This window comes from Hippoglossus hippoglossus, chromosome 20 (genome assembly GCF_009819705.1).
Source record: "Hippoglossus hippoglossus isolate fHipHip1 chromosome 20, fHipHip1.pri, whole genome shotgun sequence".
Taxonomy (NCBI): domain Eukaryota; kingdom Metazoa; phylum Chordata; class Actinopteri; order Pleuronectiformes; family Pleuronectidae; genus Hippoglossus; species Hippoglossus hippoglossus.
The window spans coordinates 3,796,646-3,816,601 of NC_047170.1; the positions used below are offsets into that span (position 1 = coordinate 3,796,646).

The window sequence follows — 19,956 nt, forward strand, 5'->3', positions numbered from 1 at the left end:
TCAAACTTTATTTATCCACACACCAGGGAAATGCAGACAAGTCAGAATGAGGTAGACAAGAGAATAACAAATATTTTAAAAAAAGGCAATAGAATAAAACAAATAATAAAAGGAATTTGAAAATGTACATTGCATACACCTTTCACTGCAGAGGTTTGTATGAAATGTTATAAAGTAAAGTGCAGTGGCACAGGGTGATTGAACCAGCAAGTAAAAAACAGTTTGTACATAAGACAAAACTGAATTCAGGTCATTTTGGTGTTGTTGCTTCTTTAAGGTGAATTCTCTCTCTATTGTCGGTTGTTTATATTTCTCTGACAACGTTAGAGTAACGCGTTACTAAGCTGCTCTGACTCTGACAGCGCTGCTACAGGTTCCCACTCAGCGGCTCTTCTGATTGGCTGATCTGACCGAGAACAGCAGTCCCCGGGACTTGACGAGCCGTACCATTTCTGACAACAGGGGTGTGACGGCAAATTAACCACCGCTGGATGTTACTTCCTCGCCCATTTAAAACACACGTTGTTCACTAAAACGGTAACTTGAAACACACTCCACACAATTGAATCCCGTTGGTGCTCATACTTCGAGTAATGTAATTTAAAAATAAGTCGGTCATGTCCGTTTGCCCCTCGCTGGATGAAGTCGACGGTTTGGTTCAAAATGGCTGAAGAGTAACAGATATGAGGATCGACGGCTTTGCCAGGTATTTGGGGAAAATGAGCCCGTGTGTAGCCTGAAGGCGTCCCTCCACATAACTGGGGATCCAGGTGAGACATGTTTAAAGTTAATCCCACATTTCCACCCAGCCCGCCGCTTTTACACCGAGGGAAACGAGGCCAAACACGGCTGGTTTGCAGTGTTGTCACGGTAGCCTCTCCATGCAGCAGGAAGCATCTGTGGCTTTAACTCTTAACTTCTGTATGAACAACAGCTTCAAACTCGAATGGCAGTCGCCTCGAAGCGTAGGTGTCGAGGCAGGATGCACACGCAACACTCCGCAGGTACATGCATGTGGCTAACGTGCCACTCAGTGCGTGTGGAGCTAATGCAGAGCAGGCCTGTGGCTAACCCTGCAGCTGTGCAGCGAGCAAAATACGTCATTACTGTAGGGTTCCCCGCGGTCAGTGCACAAACACACACGAGCTCGAATATGTGCAAACACACGCACTGAACTGTCTTCAGCAACTTCCGCCATCAACTCATCTCCTGGACGTGCACCTGAGCATATTTACGTTGTGGAGGTGTGCACCTCAGAGGAGGAGGAGTTTCTGAAGGTGTGTGGAAGTTGGTTGACTCTCACTAAGTGATGCAGACTTGTATTGAGCACATAGCTCTACCTTAAACATAGTTTGAACCAGTACTCAACGTTTTTTGGTTGCTGTTGTTTTCGTAGCATGAGCTAAAAGCAGTGAGGAAGCTGTTCCCCATGCTAGAGCACATGTGTAAACACAAGGGTGTCACACCTGGTTCAATTCACAAGTAGGTTTGTGCAGATCGGCAGAAGGTTTTGTCAAGCGTGAGAGATGATGCCTGGATATGTTCATTCCATGGTGTGTTTACTACTTCTGGTCATTGTAGGACTTTGCAAGCAAGGTCTGTTTCCCGGGACTGTACTTACACTTTTTCATTTAGTTTTATTTATCTTTCTCTACAACAGGTTATTCCTATTCTATCTATCTATCTATCTATCTATCGATCTAGCTCTCTGTCTTGCTATGTGGATATAGATTTGATCCATCTCAGTTTCTCTAACGGACCCTTATTTGAATCATTTTACTGAGGGTTGGGTTCTCTGAGCCTTTCATCATCATCATTTTGTAATTGATGTTGCACAGCACTTAATTCTTTGGTAAATCACAAAAGATCGGATGTGCTACTTGCAGGTGTGCAACATGAACTATCAATTTTAAGGCAGTGGTAGCCCAAGTGCATATTATAAGCATAATAACAGCATAATATGTTCATATCCCTTTGACACCATTACAGAAAACATTCTCAGCACCAGTCTGATGTACTTCATTGTCATCAGTGGACAATTAAATTGACTCATTATCAGCCAGACATAATAGTAGTGACTAAAGCTGTTTTCAGACATGACTTGTGGGTAAATTCCAGAGAATTAGATACAGACTTTAACCGCAGTTGGGTTTTTCACACATGCACAACGCAGGCGGAGGTTCTCTGCACAGAGGCCTTTACAACAGCATCAAATCCTCCGCATTAATCATGCAAGAGGTGGAGCAGCCGGGTAGAGGCAGGAAGTGACATATTAATTCCAATGCGTAGATCGCGTGATTTTCTTGACAACACATTCCATTATCGCCACAGACTCTCTTGACATCTTCGTCGGTGTCTTCTATGTCTGTGTCACCGCCATTTCACTGGGAGATATTTGTTTTCTCTTAGTTTTTTTTAAAACTTTTGTGTCTGTTGCGTTAGAAGCATCATGTGAGCGCAAATGTCCGAGTGAGAGGCTCGGACTTTCTCTCGCGACAGATGCAAAAATGACATATATAAAAAAAAAATATATATATATCATGATAATGTCACAGATGAAGATGTGGTGATAAGAGCTGAAGTCACTTCCTGCAACTGTTCGGCTGCTCCACCTCTTGCCTGAATAATAAGGAGGATTTCTTGCTGTTGTGAACGTGTCAGTGCAGAGAACCTCCCGCTGCATTGTGCATGTGTGAAAGACAGACTGCGGGTAAACTCCGGATCCAATTCTCCGGACTTTACCCGCAGGTCATGTCTGAAAACGGCCATAGTGTCAGCAAACATTTCAGGTATCAGAATCAGTGTTAGGTCGGTGCAGACGTTTATATCTTAATGATGTGGCATTGATCAGGCTGCAGTCTGTGAGATAGAGCATAATTCTGTGTTAATCCCAGTAATAATCTTTTTTTAAACATTTATCTTTCTGCCTTTCTTTTTTCTCATGCTTCTCCGCAGGAAGTAAAACATCAGGGTTGAATGTTGTAGAAAAAGCACAAAGAGCTTGGTGCATTTGTCTGGACAGCTGGAAAGCTTGCATAATATCACTTGGTCAGCTCTGACGCTACGATTTAATGTGACTTGTAGAATTTGGGGTACTCCTCTACTCCTCAGTTTTAAGTATCACTGCCAGACTGAGACATGTCAGTGGCCCTGCTGCGTTTCGTAAAGAGAGTGAGACAATTTAGATTGAACACCTACGATTTTAAAGGTTCAGTGTGTAAGATTTAGTGACATCTAGTGGTGAAGTTTCATGTTTCAGCTGAATACCCCTCACCTCCCCTTTCAAACATGAAAGAGAACCTGTGGAATCCTTCAGTTGCCATTAAAAACTCAAAAGGTGATTAGTTTGCCCGGGTTTGGGCTACTGTAAAAAAACATGGCAGCCTCCGTAGAGAGGACCTGCTGCTAATGTAAATATAAAGTATTTCAATATAAAGGGCCCATTCTAAGGTAAAGAAAACAACAATTTGTACAATTTTAAATGAAACACACTAGTTATAACATATAGGATTATTTTATATTAAATTTATGTCAATAGATCCCTTTCACCTAAATCTTACACACTGGACCTTTAAGTAATCTGGAATCTGATCAGCTGCGGTGAATTAAGATGGATTTGGGGGAGAGGTGAAAGAGAACATTTCTCTCGAGTCAGAGCCATCTCATAGGAACTGGAAATCTCTCTCTCTGTGGTAAAGCGTCTGTTCCAGAGAGTGTTCCTGGTTTTCCTTTCCAGATGCAACAATTTAGTATATTCACTATCTGCAGCAGCCCAGTTTTTGTCACAGGAATGGAACGTTAAAGGTCACGAAACCTCATGTATCTTAGGTCCTAATGTGGGGAAAGTTGATGAAAGCAGTATTTTGTTTTCATGAAAAGCTTCACTTTCACAGTTAACACTAGTTTACAATGGGCTGTTCGCACTCCAAAAACAGTTCCCATTGGTTTTCCGCTGTTGAGTCTTCAGTGTCTTATACTGAGGGTAATTCTATTTGCTGTGTGTCAGATCAGTCAAACAAAGGTCTGACTCGTATTAAGGAAACATTATTAAGACGTACGGAGAGAAAAAACGGCTTTCACAGTATACAACGTTTTTCTTCTATAGAAAAGTACTGTCTCAGCAACATTTTGTGCTGATGATGTAATGTGAGTCACACCACACATATCAGCAAACACTTTTTAGCATTTGGTACAATGTTCACACTCAGAAACTGCCACAACAGAGACAATAGCTACTCTATGCTGCTTCTTGATTTTCAAGTTAGATATTCAGAAATGTTCTGGCTCAGAGCACATTCATAAGATTCTTTTCACCCTGCTGTAATAGAGTACAATATAGATTACTAGTACTAATGTAGATACTTATTCAAGAAGGCCCCTAATTTACAGATAACAGTAAATTTATTTAAATATAGATGGATGTTTTGCCAAGGACTTTTTGGTGCATACATTCTTCCAGTTAAACACCATGTGATACTCGTCTCCCAGAAAGATGTCTTTGCAAAGGGTGCTGACACCCTGGGGAGTCTTGCTAACCCTGGACTAGGTAAGTTTTTGTACCATCAGTGTTTTATAATTTAAACTCCTTTCTTTATTCCTGACAGGGTGGAGAGGTCTTTAAAACAGCTTATGCACTATCAAATATGGGAAATAAAATAAACATACATTATTACTAAAAGGTTAACTGAATAAATAAATATGACATGTCCAAACTATGTGGAGAGCCTCTTTTTAGTAGATGTAGACCAATAATCCAGCCAGGCTGATTTAAAGTAGATACACTATTATATGTGTCAGGCCTATATCTTGTCTGTTATGCTGTGTCGCAAACTTGTAACTTTGGATAAAAGCATCTGCCAAATGAGTAAAGGTTATGTAATGAAAAATGCATGTACAGAATGCTGAACAAGGTTTTAGGCATTTGAGATTGTTTATGTTGAAAAGATAACCATAGGAACATATATTGTTATTTATATCCCAAGTCTTGATACCTTATCTGTATTGGCCTCAAAGTGTGAGTGTGGACAGGATAGCATAGGGGGGCCTCTGTTTTTCTAAAAATCCTGACTATTTATCTGGATTTAGTCACTTGAGGTAATCCACAGTGGACACTGTCACTGTCACTCACTAATTACAGCAGAAACAGTCCCTGAAAACTATAGCTGCAACAATAAGTCAGTTAACAGATTTACTTATAGAAAGAAAGTTAATCAGCTAACTTCACTAATTAGTCACTTATCACTAATTTGAGCATCTAATTCGATACTTGATTGCTAAATGGAATTTTCTGGGCAATATTGTAAAAGTGGGATAGTGTCAGATTCTCAAATGTGATCATTTGTTGCTTACACTGCTCAAATATCATGACAGATATTTTTCACTGTTTTACAATGTTTTGCAGATGGAGCAGTTAATTGATTAGTTGAGAAAATAACCGCCAGATTAAATTAATAATGAAAATAATTGTAAATTGTCCTAATGAAAACTGTATTGTCTGGGTTATCAGAAGAGGTAAGGTATGCTGTTGGTGGATTTCTCTTTACAATCTGGGAAAATAAAACCTGAAACATGCTACATACCATGAGAGTTAAGTGGAAAAATATGTTTTCAGTTTTTTTTTGGGGTGATCTGACCCTTAAATGCGTTCAATGTAATAAAATGCCACTCTACCTGTTGTGGCTGCTCTTTGTTTGCCTAGAGTGAAGGTCCTTTCAGGTAACCAGATGTCGTATGGTTCATTTAGGGATCAGCCTAATATGAAGTAGTAGTCAGTTATGAAGCGTATAAAGCTTTGATACTGGCTCTGTTTCATCCGCTAACTTATGTTGCTTTTACCTTTTTGTTATTCCCTTCCAACCTGCTTTTTTCACTTTTGTAAGGCGACACATTTTGTCAAGATTTTCTGCCGAGTCAGAACAGCTCCCTGCCTATAGATGAGTCAGAAAGAGGAACAACCTTTACACACACACACACACACACACACACACACACACACACACACACAGTGAATGCACTTACTACCCAGTGAAGGCCTTCTTCATCTTCCTGCTCAGTGTGGGTAAACATCTCACACTTTTAAGGTTCATAGCATATGATTTTAAAAGAACAATTACACTGCGTGATGATATTTATCAGCAGAATATGAGTAAGGGGCTGGCATGTAAACCTGGCATCCAGCGTAAAAACACACGCTATGCGAATGACTGGGGCGTTTACTCTGGCTGCAGCAGCTCCAGTGTGGTTTCACATGTGGCGAGACATCGAGGGTGGAAGCAGGCAGAGGAAACTTAGATGCTTGTCTAACATTTCCGCTCAATCATAACCAAGATCATGTTACCATAACACACACACTCTCGCACAGACACACACATAAGGCGCCACTCATTGCCAGGCTTTGAAGTACCGATCTAAAGTCTGAAGAAAACTGAAAGCGTTCCCAAATCTTGTTGACATTTTACACTCGGGGTAGGATGATACAGCCAAACATCCAGTCACTCCGCATCAACTGTCTTGGACACTGTAGCTGCCACTGATTGTTTTTCTGGCTTAATTCTTGCTTCAAGGCTTGGCCTACTTTTTCAATTATGGCTTCATTACTTTATGGGTGCAATATCGGCACTACACAGCTGAATTAAAATACAGTGCTCCCCTAAAACATTAGCAAGCTGACTAATTCAGATCCTCTTTTGTGAGTTCTGGTGAAAAACATCAAGCTCCAGTCAATCAACCCATTTAGCCTAATTGATTAAAACCATTCTCATTTAAAGATTTTTTTTTTGTTATGCCTAAATTCAAGCAGCTGATACATATCCCGTCTGTTAAGTGCTGCCCAAATATGTCAAGAGTGGAGAGTTGAAGAACAAGGAAAGTGCATCTCTAGTCTGAATAATGAATGGAGACCATATTGTGGATGGAAAAAGGAGGATGTGGTTCAGTAATAGTCTGGTGAATATTACTTTCTCTGCTAAATTGTTGGTCTTGCTAGACTCTTGTTTCCAAGAAAAGATAATGAAAATTACATGTGAAGCCTAATGACTGACTTTTACAGGATTTGTAGGCTGCAGGCAGCGAAGGCATATTATTATATTAGGGTGCTCCTTGGAGCATTAGCATAGTTCCTGGCTGTGTTCCACTTCTAGCAAACCATTTTCTTCGTCGTGTTCTGGGTAAAAATTGTTCCTAGTGTGGTAACATCATAAGAGGTTTATGTAGCATGAATATAACATTGGACAACGTATAGGCATTGTTACTGGCTGGTAGTGGTGAGATCTGTTATTTAGCGTACTGTACTGTGTATTTATAATACATGATACATCATAAGTCTCTTCAAAAAACGTTTTTAATTTTTTAGATGGAGTTCAGCAAAGGCCAGCATTTACAAATCAGTGTGTGGTGGTAGCACTTGCCCCTCCCTTGTTATCCCTGTCAAGCTGCCCATGAGTAAGGCCCTTAACTCCAAACTGCTCCGTTAGCCAACAACAGATACGACTATGGTTCCACCCGACCTTGTGCTCTGTGAATAAATGCTAAATAAAATACAGGGTTTCCACTACGTTCATTTTGAAGCGGTGGCCTATCGCTACACAATTATAGCCGCCACTGCTTCAAGATTGGGGCAGACACACATTATAGCCCCGGTATCCTTTTATTGTGTCGGAGTCTCGTGTCTGAGTCGTCCCTCCCACTCCCCTGTGCTCACTTCACACTTTTAAACACCAACACTAATTAGAAGTTATTAGGATTTATCAGAAGTATTTAAACACATTAAACAAGTCCAACATTTCGTGCCCACACTTCACCTGCCCACACACAAGATGAGACGTGAAGCACACAGCCAGGACATCAGGGGGGACCATGATACAGTAAAAGCTATAATCAGATTTTTTCCTTTTAAGGCTTAGGTGTAGCACACAAGCTTTATGTGGAGAGCATTATAATAATCAAAATAACCAAATCACTATTGACTTTATTTATCTATTCATGTATCTATTTATGAGGGGGTGCTGCTAAAAAATTCTCGAGGAAACACAGAAAGTTCTACCACTGTCATGAAAAATTTGACTAGTGGCTAAGCCCCGCTATGAGAGGTATTGCTGTCATGGCTTAGATATAATTTTCTATTTAAGTTCAACAGAGAGTTGATGATGTAATTGTTGGCAGCGGGAAAACATGCTCAGTGAAACCTATCAGTTAGTGCTTAGAGATGTGGCAGCACATTGTTGGTAGCTTATCAGTGTATCCGCTGGTAATATTTATCAGAATCAATCCAATCAACATGTAATCCAATGTATTAGTATTTAGGCTACATCCATACTACCAGTTTTCGTTTTAAAACTAAAACAATCTCTGTCCACATCGTTTTAGTTCTGCATTAGTAATAATCTCCATCGCCACTAACACTCCTGAAACGTATATCCTGTGAACATTGACAGGAAGCAGATTGTCTACTTAGCATTCGGTTGCTAAGTTATGGAAAATACTTTTTAAGAGAAATAACAATGGTGACATTTTTGGGGGCAAGGATTTCTTTTTTGAACCTACAATGAGTTGGAACTGTTACCAGGAATTGTGAGCAATGGTTTACATTCACTGCTGGTAATCAAGTTGTGAATGTAAAAAACAATCAGAAAGCGAATGCAGCTCACTCCGTCATTATTCCCAAATGTCATTTTTTTTGCCCATCCATAGTACGACGCAGCCTTCGAACTAAAACAGGGCCGGCAATGTTTCCAAATTTCTGTTTAAGGTGCTTTAAAACTTCACAGTAGTATACGTAGCACCAATGACTTTTAAAAAAAATGAAAACTTAGTAGCACGGATGTGGCCTTATTTGGTTGGGGGTTGACGAGGCACGTCTCTCCTCACTCTCACTCTCTTGGGTGCAAACTGGGTTGGTTCAGCTCTAATCCCAGTTTTTCCCTTTCAGTATCTACTATACTGCAACCTGAGCTTATCTACACACTTTATGGCTGACTGAAGTAACTTGACTACTGCTAATGGCGCACGCTTTTATGTGGTTGCTGCAACACGCTGGGACTTCTCTTATACACCAGGAGAAACTCACTTCCCACAACTAGCCCACTACGTGAGAGTCATATTTACGGTTAGACTGTTGATACGTTGTCGACAAAAAATAGAGTAGCCTATATTTATTCATATAATTATTAAGTGTTTGTCTACCTTCATAGATAAGGGAACATGCAAAAGGGATATAAGACGGCGCTTGGGGGAGCAGATGAAGAGATAACAGGAGGCAAGCGGAGAAGAAGAGGAATGGGAAGAGTAAAATTTCAACTGTTGAATTTCAAATACAAAAATAAAATTCTAAATATATTATTATATAAACATAGATACACATACCCCCCCCCCCCAAGAAACATCTTGGTCTATAGGCTGACAGACTACAGTTCTATGGCTGGTTGAAAAATATTTTGGCAGACAGGCCAAAGAGTTAATTTTGGACTCTGGCTGTAGGACAGGTTCATTTCTGGTGGAATGATTTGGCCCATGTGAAGAATGATACATCTATTTATGTCTACCAGCCTAAATTTTTCAATTAGCTCCAGACATTTGGGAAAATCTAAGTCATTTTGGGCCTACGTGGGTTTATTCCGTCTGAGATAGGCTAAGTGAATTTGAAACCAAACCCACGCCTTGTCACTCCTCTGAGGTCCGTCCCACCCCTGCGGTGGGTGCGGCACGTGCGTGAAAGGCAGCAGAGAGGCATTCACTTTCATCCCCTTGTCATTTGGCTTTTTCCCAAATATACTGTCTCAACCTCCCCCTGCTGCTAATTTCTCAGCTTGTCCCACCCACTGTCTCCTCAGCCTCTCATCTCCGTGCCTAGCTTTCCTCCAAACACATTTGTGTGTCTCCCTCTCTTCATCCCACAGCTATGATTTAGGCGTCAGGGTTGCTCGCGCTCCCTCCCAGCCCTGGATCAAGTTACCCTACCATTACTCAGTCCTTCCCCCTGTTGAGGGTGCTCCATGTCAGGCATAGCGGAGCCTGCCTGCCTGCTCGCCGCCTGCCTCTCTGGACCTGTGGACTAGTGCAGTGCAACCACAGACGCCCCTGGTCAGTGGAGTTATTCCAGTTATGGCACAGACTCTCTGGAAAATGATGCAGAGAAGTGAGTGGCGGGCGGCAGGCTTAGCTGCATTTTCAATTTCGTGTGCGGTGAAGAAAACTCCAGCAGATGGGCTGCTTTCAGATGTTACATCAGAAATCTTTTGTGTTGTTTTTAATTTCACACACACAAATCACAGCCCTCTTTGTTGGCAGGGTTGTGAGCAACTCAACAAATGGAACCCTTCCCCGTTGTCACAAGTCGACTGGTGATTTGTGGAACTCATCGTTTTATGGTTATGTAATGTCGGTTCACTTGACGAGTAAAATGTCTTGTTAAAGCCTTCACCGCCCCACTCTCATAAAAGTGAGTGATGCGGGCGGTGGTTTGAGGGCCTTGCTATCGCTCTTACAGTACATGTCGTGGGACGGGATAGGAGTTGTCTAGTTGGCTTAGCCAAAGAATGACACTGTAGAAATTTCACTTGCTAGGCTTTATCACTTGATTAATGCTTGCTAAGTGACCTTTAAATCTACTGAGGAATTGTTGGATCCTATAGGTCTAATTTATTAGAGTCAGCGAAGGAGGGTGTATACTGTACCTGTTTCTCTGCCCAAGTCTTTTCATTGGGTGTAAAGTTTTATAGAAGCCTTGTCCTCTTATTAAGCCTGTTGTCCACTCATTGTGTAGCCATAACTCCCACCCTGCTATCAGCAAGCTTGATGCTCCTTTTTAATTTATTTAAGTCTGACATATGTCCTTTGCAATGCAAGTTAGCGTATACAGCACAGGCGGAGCGCTCAGGCTAGGCTAATCCTTTCTAATTGAAAAGGAGGCAGCGTTGTGGGGCAGTGGCTTGTATGTCGCTCATCTCACTGCTTGTTTTACAGTAATGAGACATCTGGGGCCTGAGAATAGAGCTGTTTGTAGAGGAGAAACGGCTCCTGAGCCTGAGGGCCTGCAGGGCTGTCACTGACAAAACAACGAAGCTGACTGCTTGTTTTCTCCTGTCTGTATGTGGGCATTTAATTTTGCCCTAAGTCTGTCTTGGCAGACTTTGCCATACACATTACTTTAGATTTATATCATTGGAAAGAATAATACATTTGGGATTTTTAGGACAAGGGTAAGAGAAGAGAGAGTCTGCTAATATTAGGCCCACATTCCCTACGTCTCCTTTCTTGGTCTGTGGTGTTTTTTTATGTATATAAAATTGTTAGTCATGCTGTTGGTTTGCAAAACTGTAGGCTATATATTATTATGATTAATATTACTATATTCTGAAGTGCAGCTCCAGTTCCTTTAAGTACAAGGTTTGGTTAGATTTTTTGGGGGATTTAGTCGTAATTGGTGTGTCTCTGTGGACTGTGCTGGGTGCAGTCTGAACCAATTTATTTCGAGTTTATCTTGACACACATATTAGGTTCTGCTTTTCAGAGGTACGTGGTTTTAAGTTGCTCAAAACAACTGTGATTATCCACAAACTTTGTTGGGAACATTTGTTTTGGGATCTATTTCTACCAAGGCACACCTGGATTGACTGTAGACTTTGGAAACTCTTCACATCTACTGTATTTCCCACAGTATCCATTCAATCTATGGCGGTAGGTCTCACATGCAACAGATTCCAATTGACACGAGTGAAAGAGAAGTGCTTGTGTGTGAGAGATAACTGCACTGCATGCTACCTGCGGGTACGCGCACAACTTGCAGCGGAAATTACAAGGTCTGAATCTCTGCATGGACACTAACAACTTAATGAATGACAGCGCGAGTGAGCACGCAGCACATAGAACTGCAAATAACACTGAACACAGCTATAAAATGCAACATTGGAACAAAACATCAACTTAAAGAACTCACATGTTAAAATGAGAAGTGTAAAACATGTTTGTGGCAGGACAAATTAGAATATGGCAAGCCACCACAGTCTAGATTGTTATCGGGAAACACTGCAGCTACGTCTTTGGTTTAATCACTTTTTCTAGAGAGAGGTGGTGCCAAGTTTTTCCGATCAATCAATTATAGTGGGATGAGCTACAACTCAAACTACTGTATCTGGACAGAAAAGACCTGAGCCTCTCCCTCATATATAGATATCAAATTAACTAACTCAATTTTGCAGGACCTTTTTGCGTCAATTTCACAATTACTTAAGAAAATAGTTATCTTGAAATGACCATCAATCCTTCATGCTCAACTTTATTACATTTTTAAAAAATTGACTAAACCAATTATTTGATTATCAAAGTAGTTGTTCATTCATTTAGTTGGTCCGTCTACCAGTTGATAAATTATTGCAGCTCTAATTCCTACTTTATTTCATAACTTTCCCAGTGTGGTTCCAACTTATATTTCAGCCTGTTAGCCTGGCCCCTGTGCAGCAGGTAGAAAGTATGTTGCTCACAAAAACCTTGGCAGGAATGGATAGTTTCAGACCGTGGGATGACCTCACTTATCACGATTATCTTTTGTTATCCTTAAACTGTGCCAGAAACTATTGTTCAATGTGTCTTAAATGCTAATTCTTTCCCACAGTTTAACACAGTGTAGCAACAGAGCAAAACTTTTTTCCATGCTACACAGGCTGAATTGTATTCAAAGGTGACAAGTTAGGCTACAACTTTTGCAACTGAGCCACTAACAGTGGTATATTATTACTCAGATCTACCTCTGGTTGTTCTGAACACAGTGTTGGAGCGGTAGCAGCAGCCAGGGCAGTGTATACAGAGGAGTTTCTTAGCTTTCCACTCATATTGCTGCATTGTTTTTGTGCCTGAAGCTACAAGCAGCCATACTGGCCTCATATTGCCATTTTCACACAGTATTGGTGACCTGGCAGTGCATTAACCCAGGTCTGCAGCTACACTCTTGATCCAGTTGGACACGCTAAGCCCTCTACAGCTCACCAGAGACCTCTACATTACTGCTTTTCACAACCAGAAAAGCACCTCACATGTTTCAGGAGGATTTGAGGAGGGATTTTTTTCTTTGTTTGCTGCCATGTTTTTTTGTCTCAGCGGCAACTACAGACAAACAGAAATTGTTTGTACACCTGATATGTTTGCTTGTGCAAGCTGATCCTCTCTTTCGCTGTCAAAAGTAGAAGTAAAATCTCTCTCACACATACTTACGTGTCCATGGCACTCCAGTGTTACTTAATGTTGTATCCTACTCAGGAAAATATACACTCACTCTGAAAGGTATGAAACTGACTAACCTTGGCAAAGACACTTGAGAGGCTAAAGGTTAATTCTAAACTGCTGTAATCCATTATTTGGTCGGTTTGAGAGCAGAGATAGCAAAGGTTCAGCATGTACCTGTCAGTACTAAATGATGCTTATTTCCTGCTAGAGGGAAGGTTGAGGTGGTGTAATAGCAAGCAGCTGCCTCAGCTGGACCTTACATTTCCTTTTTGTGAGCGTACTGTTCTCTCATGCTATCCAATGCATGCCAGCACGCCTACTTTTGCCCAAGTTCTGCGCTGCCTCTTCAAGATACCAGTGGCTGTAGGTGGTGTGTAATCATCACAAGAAAAGGCTCTATCCACTTTGATGAGCGATAACTACCTGTGTTGGAGTAAGCAAATGAGAAGCATCATTGTTTGTCCAGCGAGTTCACTCAACGCCTACTGCTTATGACAATCCTGTTTATTCTTCCTACTCCCTACTTCCTTCTGTGATTAGCTAAATGCTCCATTGATTGGCCAAGTCGAGGCACTGGGAGCTAGGGAGCCATATTTATCACACAGCGAGAGGAGCATGCAGGATGTTGCACCGGCTGTCCCTCTTTCATTGGAAAACGATAAACATAAATCTGTGGAATGCGTCCATGTGATATAAGTCTACGAAGGAGCGGGTAGGCAGGGGAGGATAGAAAAGTCTGATCTGCTCTGCTGTCCTCGGGCAGTAGAATTGGAGAGCCGGAGCTCTGTGGGGTTTGCTGACATTTGAGGAAAAAAGCCCACCTTCAGCAAAGGCAGACCTGCAAATCAGTGTCAGGATTGGTGCTTTAAAATGGGGGTGAGGATGTGAGTGCTTCTGAGGAGCCCCCTCAGCAATGCAAAGGGACTTTGGATAGGGCAAGGTTTCTCCCTGTGAATCACAGCTAATTAACTAAGTAATTAAGATCAAAATCTCTGCTCAGAGTCGGACTCTAAATTGTCCATACATTCAAATAGGCCTCGAAAGGAAATCCCTCCCATTCATGCAAGGGCTAAATTAAAGCGTTCAGACCGGTTCCTCTCTATTATCCCTGCCGTGTGTCACACAAGGGACATCTGTTGAAAAGAGCGAGCCAATGTTACGCTGCGTTAAAGCCCTCTCTGCTCCATCAGAAGCACTGTTCATAATGCATTTGCTATACATATTTCAGGTTGAGTGAATTTATTTCAATAAATAATGTCACTCCAAGGACGCGCTTCGATCTTTTCACAGTGGCCACGCTGGTGTAAGCCACACCATATTGTTATCTCATTCCTCTTGTGGCAAATGATAGATTAACAAACAGTTTATAAACAGGGCGCTGAGCATGTCTAAACTTTTATCATCACTGCACAGTGCCAAAGTAACCTCTCTTCATGATGGATGTATTTTCCAGCTTATTCTGCTGCTATGAGCTGCAAGGATATCTATGGGTATGGCCGTAACGTTAAGGCTTACAGGGAATTTCATATAGTGGGCACACAGTGGATATGATTTATTGCTGGGCTTAAGTATAGTTGGCTTTTTCTGGTTGGCACAATTTAGGTGGTGCTGTCTTCTACTGTGTTGACTTTTTAAATGCCCCATCTTTTTCCTGAACTGCATATTGAAGTGCAATACTTCGTGGGACTTGAGAAGTACTGCATTGCTCTTCTTCTACTTGTCATAAACAGTGTGCCTCAGTCGTTGGTTGGTTTACACAAAGTAGACACTACAGTTTGTCTTTAGTAACTGTTGATTTAATTTTACTCGTCTTTTCTTTGACCAATGGCGTGGCTCTAGGATACCACTGCAGAACCTTCTCCTGTTGACCATCTTTGGATGGATTACAGTGAAATTCTTCCCAAAATTCCATGGTCTCTTGAGAGTGAACACTTGGAAAAGCTAAAACCATCAATTTCTTGGTATTTCTGCTTGAAAATATCTAAAACTATGATTTGGTTTAAGAATTGATATTAAATGCTTAACGTTGAGCGACTAATTGTTGCCACAGTGAGACTTTGGGTGGAACTATTTAGAATATGTAATGTTCCTGACTTTACTGACACTGTTACTATGCCTGTAATAAGCCATTTAGAAATGTGGTTACTCTTGTGCATGGCAGAGAAATCTTTGTTTTCCAGGAGGAATCTATTGGGGAACAGAGGTTTCTCTAATGCCCAACCCAAGATTCTCATTTGCATGACATTTTATGAAATCGTCATCCTGGAGGAAGCCAACTGTAATCTGGTTACTTAAGTGCATGTAAATACACTGATATTGACTGTTGTGCTTCCATTATCCTAATACAAAAAGCTCGCAACATGCAAAATACCTACATTTAATTTACTGCAACCACCAAATCAAACTCAGGACCCAAGTTTTCATCTGAATTGTTTTAATCTATTTGAGTTTACCATATATAGCGATGTTTTAGTCATGTGCGATGCTACTTCTTGTTATGTTAGTACGAGTACTCTCTTTTTATCCCAGCTTGGTCACAGGACAGTGCAGGAACAGGCTTCTAACAGTAGATTTTACTGGCTGATAAGTGTTCTCTTTTCTGAGGGTACAAAGCAAGCCCATGTTTCCTGAGCTGTCTTGTGCAATTTGTGCTCAAGCCAGTGTAGTGCCAGAACATTTCCACTATGTTTCACCTCAGTCTACATACTGTGCAGAAAGACATGTGGGTTCAAGTCAGTGATGGGGAAACGGCAGCAGAGTCTATATTGAGTTTGAGGCACTACCTTATTTCAGTGCTTTTCTTGTATCTCATTTGAACCCTGGGTCTTAAAGGGATAGTTCACTGAAAAATGAAAATTCGATCAATATCTTCTCACCACTATGCTGATGGAGGGCATAGTGGTGAGTAGATAATGACTGAATATTCATTTCTGGGTGAACTATCCCTTTAAGTCATCAACTTTCTGAATGCTGCTGTAGGTAGAGATTACGCTCAGTTACATGGAGAAGTGAAACTGGTTATTTTCAGGGTCTTTAAAAAAAGTCTTGATTTGAATTTGCTAAATGTAGCACTTGTAAAAATCAAGTTCACTTATAAATGCTCACAGGTTTCCTTTCAGGTTACAGTAAAAAATACACCCCATAATCCAAATCACTTCCTCCTCTCTTTCCTCTCCGGCAGGAAGGGGTTACTCTCCGTGTTTCCTGTCCAATTCCCAGAGCTCTGGCTATGTTCTGATTGCTTTCTTGATGTTAAACATTCCCAGGCTCCTATAACCTTCTAGCTTGCCTCCACCGTCCAAGAGCCGTCCCAGGTGAATGAGTGGGCGAACCTCCTGTTTTTAAGGATAAAATCTGTACAATCTTTTTTTCTCACAGGGGGTGGGAGATACGGGGACTGGAGGGGCAGGCAGCTGTGTGATGGGAAAGCATTCTTTCTTTGCATTCCGTCTAGTTGTTGTAAGGCTGTGGGAAAGCATGTTTTCCCAACCATTGGTTCATTTCAAACAGTATTTCTTGTGAAATAAGGCTGAATTCAAGCTGAAGGTTTGATTGTAAAAAAAAGGGCCACAGTGTGTAGATACATTTAAAGTGTGACGGAATAAATAAATATGAGTCAGTTAACTTGAGGAACATGCTTCTCCGACTCATATTTTTTGGTTATCGAGGTTAACATGTGCTTCCCTGTCAAACACCATCCCTCTATTTTTCCTTCTATGACTCCTTCCCACTCACTTCCTTTCCTCCCGAGACACCTGATCGACGGCTGAGTTATGTTATCACATCTGAGTCAGCACAGCCTTCGCATCAGTCATCAAACAAACGGGATCCAGATTGAGCTAACATGCCTGTGTGGAGGCTGTGGTGTGGATATGACCCAGGAGCAGAGCTGGGCCAAGCTGGACTATATTTAGCCCAGCGATGCACAGGCTAATTGCCCTCCCAGGCCTAATCATTTCCAGGCTCTGCAGCTCACAAACGACGAGAGGGGAGGCCAAACACCCACTAACCTCATGTTAAAGAGATGTCTGCATCAATGGGGCTGTCAGAGTGCTCAACAGACAAGACAAATTAGCACAATGTGCTTCCTCCTCATATGCTATTAGATGTTCTATAAGCGGATTGGCTTGGAGAGTCCAGTATTGCTGTCTGCTTTAGTGTATTAATTGAATATGTTCTCCTGTTACTGTATCAGCAATGTGACGAGTCTTGGCAGCATCCTCTACAGGCGGCATTGCAAGGTTGTCTTCAGAGTCTCCTTGCAATAGTATAGAGGCTTGCTTGAGCAATCCATTGTGAATGGTAAATCCCTCCACCACTGCCTCCTACAGCTAGCATAGCTCCTCTGTGGGTCCAACCTGCTCCCCCCCACCTGAAAACAAATGCACCAGTGCCTCAACTGTTCTAGTCTTATCTTAGCTGTGCAGTGGCATTGCTAGATAAGTTCAGTTTGTGGTACTTTTTTTTTGCCATTTCCTGTGGTTCCTCTCCTGGAGTCTTTCCCCGGGTATACAGGGGTCACACGACGGCCTGGGTCGGCGGGGGGCTGTGGAGAGGGGATGGTAGGAAGAACAGGTTGGGTTGCCTCTCTGCCTTTTAATCACCCCCAATCTTCTTTTCTTGGTCTAGTTTGCCAAGGCATGCTGCAAGAGTTTTTGTTCCAAGGCCTTTTTCATCATGCATATCTAGAGAGAGATCAGGTGGACTGACAATTATGAGAATGAGAGTATAGAACAATTTAATAGGCTATTACTGAAAGCGAGCACATTTGCAGCAGATAGGTGTTATACACTTGATCAGAATGTAACAGGATGCTGACGCCACCATCCACATCTGACACAGACATAGGCGCACTGCTTTGCTTTGGCCTTCGTGGTCACCATGGTGACTAAATTGTGGGTATTTAGTAGGCAGGGCGGGTCTAATGAGATATTTATTCACAATATGAATCACAACTGCACTGAAGTGCAATACTGATGCCGCCCTAGCCCATTTAGAAAGGAATAATGGCACAGGAATTGTGTTGTCCATACCTTTATTGTCTTGGTCTTAAAATACATTATCTAGAATCTAAATCTGGAAACAATGTGCATCATGTCACACAGATCTAGTGATCATGATGATGATAGGCTTGCTAGGATTAATTGGCTGTGTGATTGTTAGGTTCTTCAGGTTACTTTGATGGGGAGAATCAAGTATTGAATAATGCATACGGAGGCAGTTCAGACAGTCTGATCTGAAGAATAACAGTACATCGGGACTGTTCGTTACTCACAGTTTCTTTTATCAAAAATTTGCAGTAGGAATTTTTCAAGAGCTATTATCAGCCTTTACTGTTGTGAGGATATGTCTCGATCATTCAAACTCTTGTGTTTGAATGGATCCTAATTAGTCACGACATAAAAGCGTTATCCTGAAGGTTGAAATCCGAGCTTGGCTCCTCAAAAACTAACCTCAATATCTTGTAGACTGGTTAATCAAAAGGTGAGCTCAGAGCCAGAGGCAGGGAGGGAGGGAGAGAAAGAATAAGTGAACTGTGCTTGTCAGCTTTTTAAACCCTGAAATTGATTCTTCTTCTGCGCTCTTTATTCTAATGACAAGCTAATCCCTCTTTTCCTGTTTCCCTCTGTTATAAGTAGAGCCTCTTATTTCCCCTGCCTTGCTGTGCAATGCTTCTGAAAATTAGTACTCATGATGACTCTGCGCTCTCGGCAATCAATTTGACACACCAAGTCCTTCCAAAAAGGTTACCTGTGGCAACTGAGGCCCGGTCACGTAACTTTGAATTTGCCTCCCCTGCCAATTTTTATTCAGCTAATTAAAGAAATGGCTCTGTCTGGGGAGTCAGCTGAATGAAATGTCAAAATATTGATGTTGAATAGTTATGTGATTTCAGGGTATTTGTCATTGGAAGAGGAGGTCAGTTGCTGGAGGTAGTGCAGGGGGACAAGGGGGGCTGTCAGTCCCAGGGCTAGGTTAATGATATTAGTAAAGATCTGCTTATTTATGAGGCTTTAAGTTATTCATGCTCAGCACACTATCCACAACAGCTAGGTTGGTTTACTGTAACCTGCAAGTAGGTCTGCTAACAGAGGATGTCATCAAATATGTTGTTCATCCACTACTTTTAATATCCAGTCATTTGGATCATAAATCTGCTGTTTTTAATGCAGCTGCTCCCTCTGACTTCACCTCATACCTACCTCACCTCTTATCCAGCCCAAAAAGTGTTTATACTTCCCAATGTCCTATCTAAAAGGCTTCTGTAGCCTCCTCCTGGCTAAATCCCACTGCTTCCTCAATCTCCCTCTAAAAGCCCTGTGTCTTTGTAGTCTTGATGTAATACATCTTTTCATAATAGGTCAGAATACCCTGACAGAAGCGCTTGTTGGGTGGCTCAGCAGCGTGAGCCGCGCTGCTCTTCTTGAAATTCGAGGTCTTGCCTACTGTGCATGACTCACACCAAAATACACAGTGAAAATTATCTTTCACCAAAGTTTCAATGTTTATATTTATTGTTGTAACAAGGTTTTTAGTGTTACTGCAGGACTGGAGGATACGCGGCTTCATACCATAGTGTCCCCACATTTGTTTTTCGTATATAGCCGTACTTTTATTCAAGGAAATACAATGATCTTACCAGAAACCTCATGAAGCGGCTCCACTGCAAGCACGCAGCAGACACGCTGCCTGTGTGACTACAGTGACACAGAGCAGCCGTTACGCAGCCAGTGTGGCCCG

The 19,956-nt window shown here is 41.7% G+C and overlaps 1 protein-coding gene across 3 annotated transcripts in view; it reads left to right on the forward strand.

Moving 5' to 3' along the window:
• Positions 1-643: 643 nt before the first annotated feature.
• Positions 644-19,956, forward strand: part of znf438 (zinc finger protein 438) — a 44,001-nt gene continuing 24,688 nt past the window's right edge. For 2 of the 3 annotated variants that reach the window (XM_034572486.1, XM_034572487.1), the window contains exon 1: positions 644-770. The gene's annotated coding sequence lies outside the window, so the exon portion shown is untranslated. The remainder of the gene's footprint in view (positions 771-19,956) is intronic. The other variant, XM_034572488.1, reaches the window with a different exon arrangement.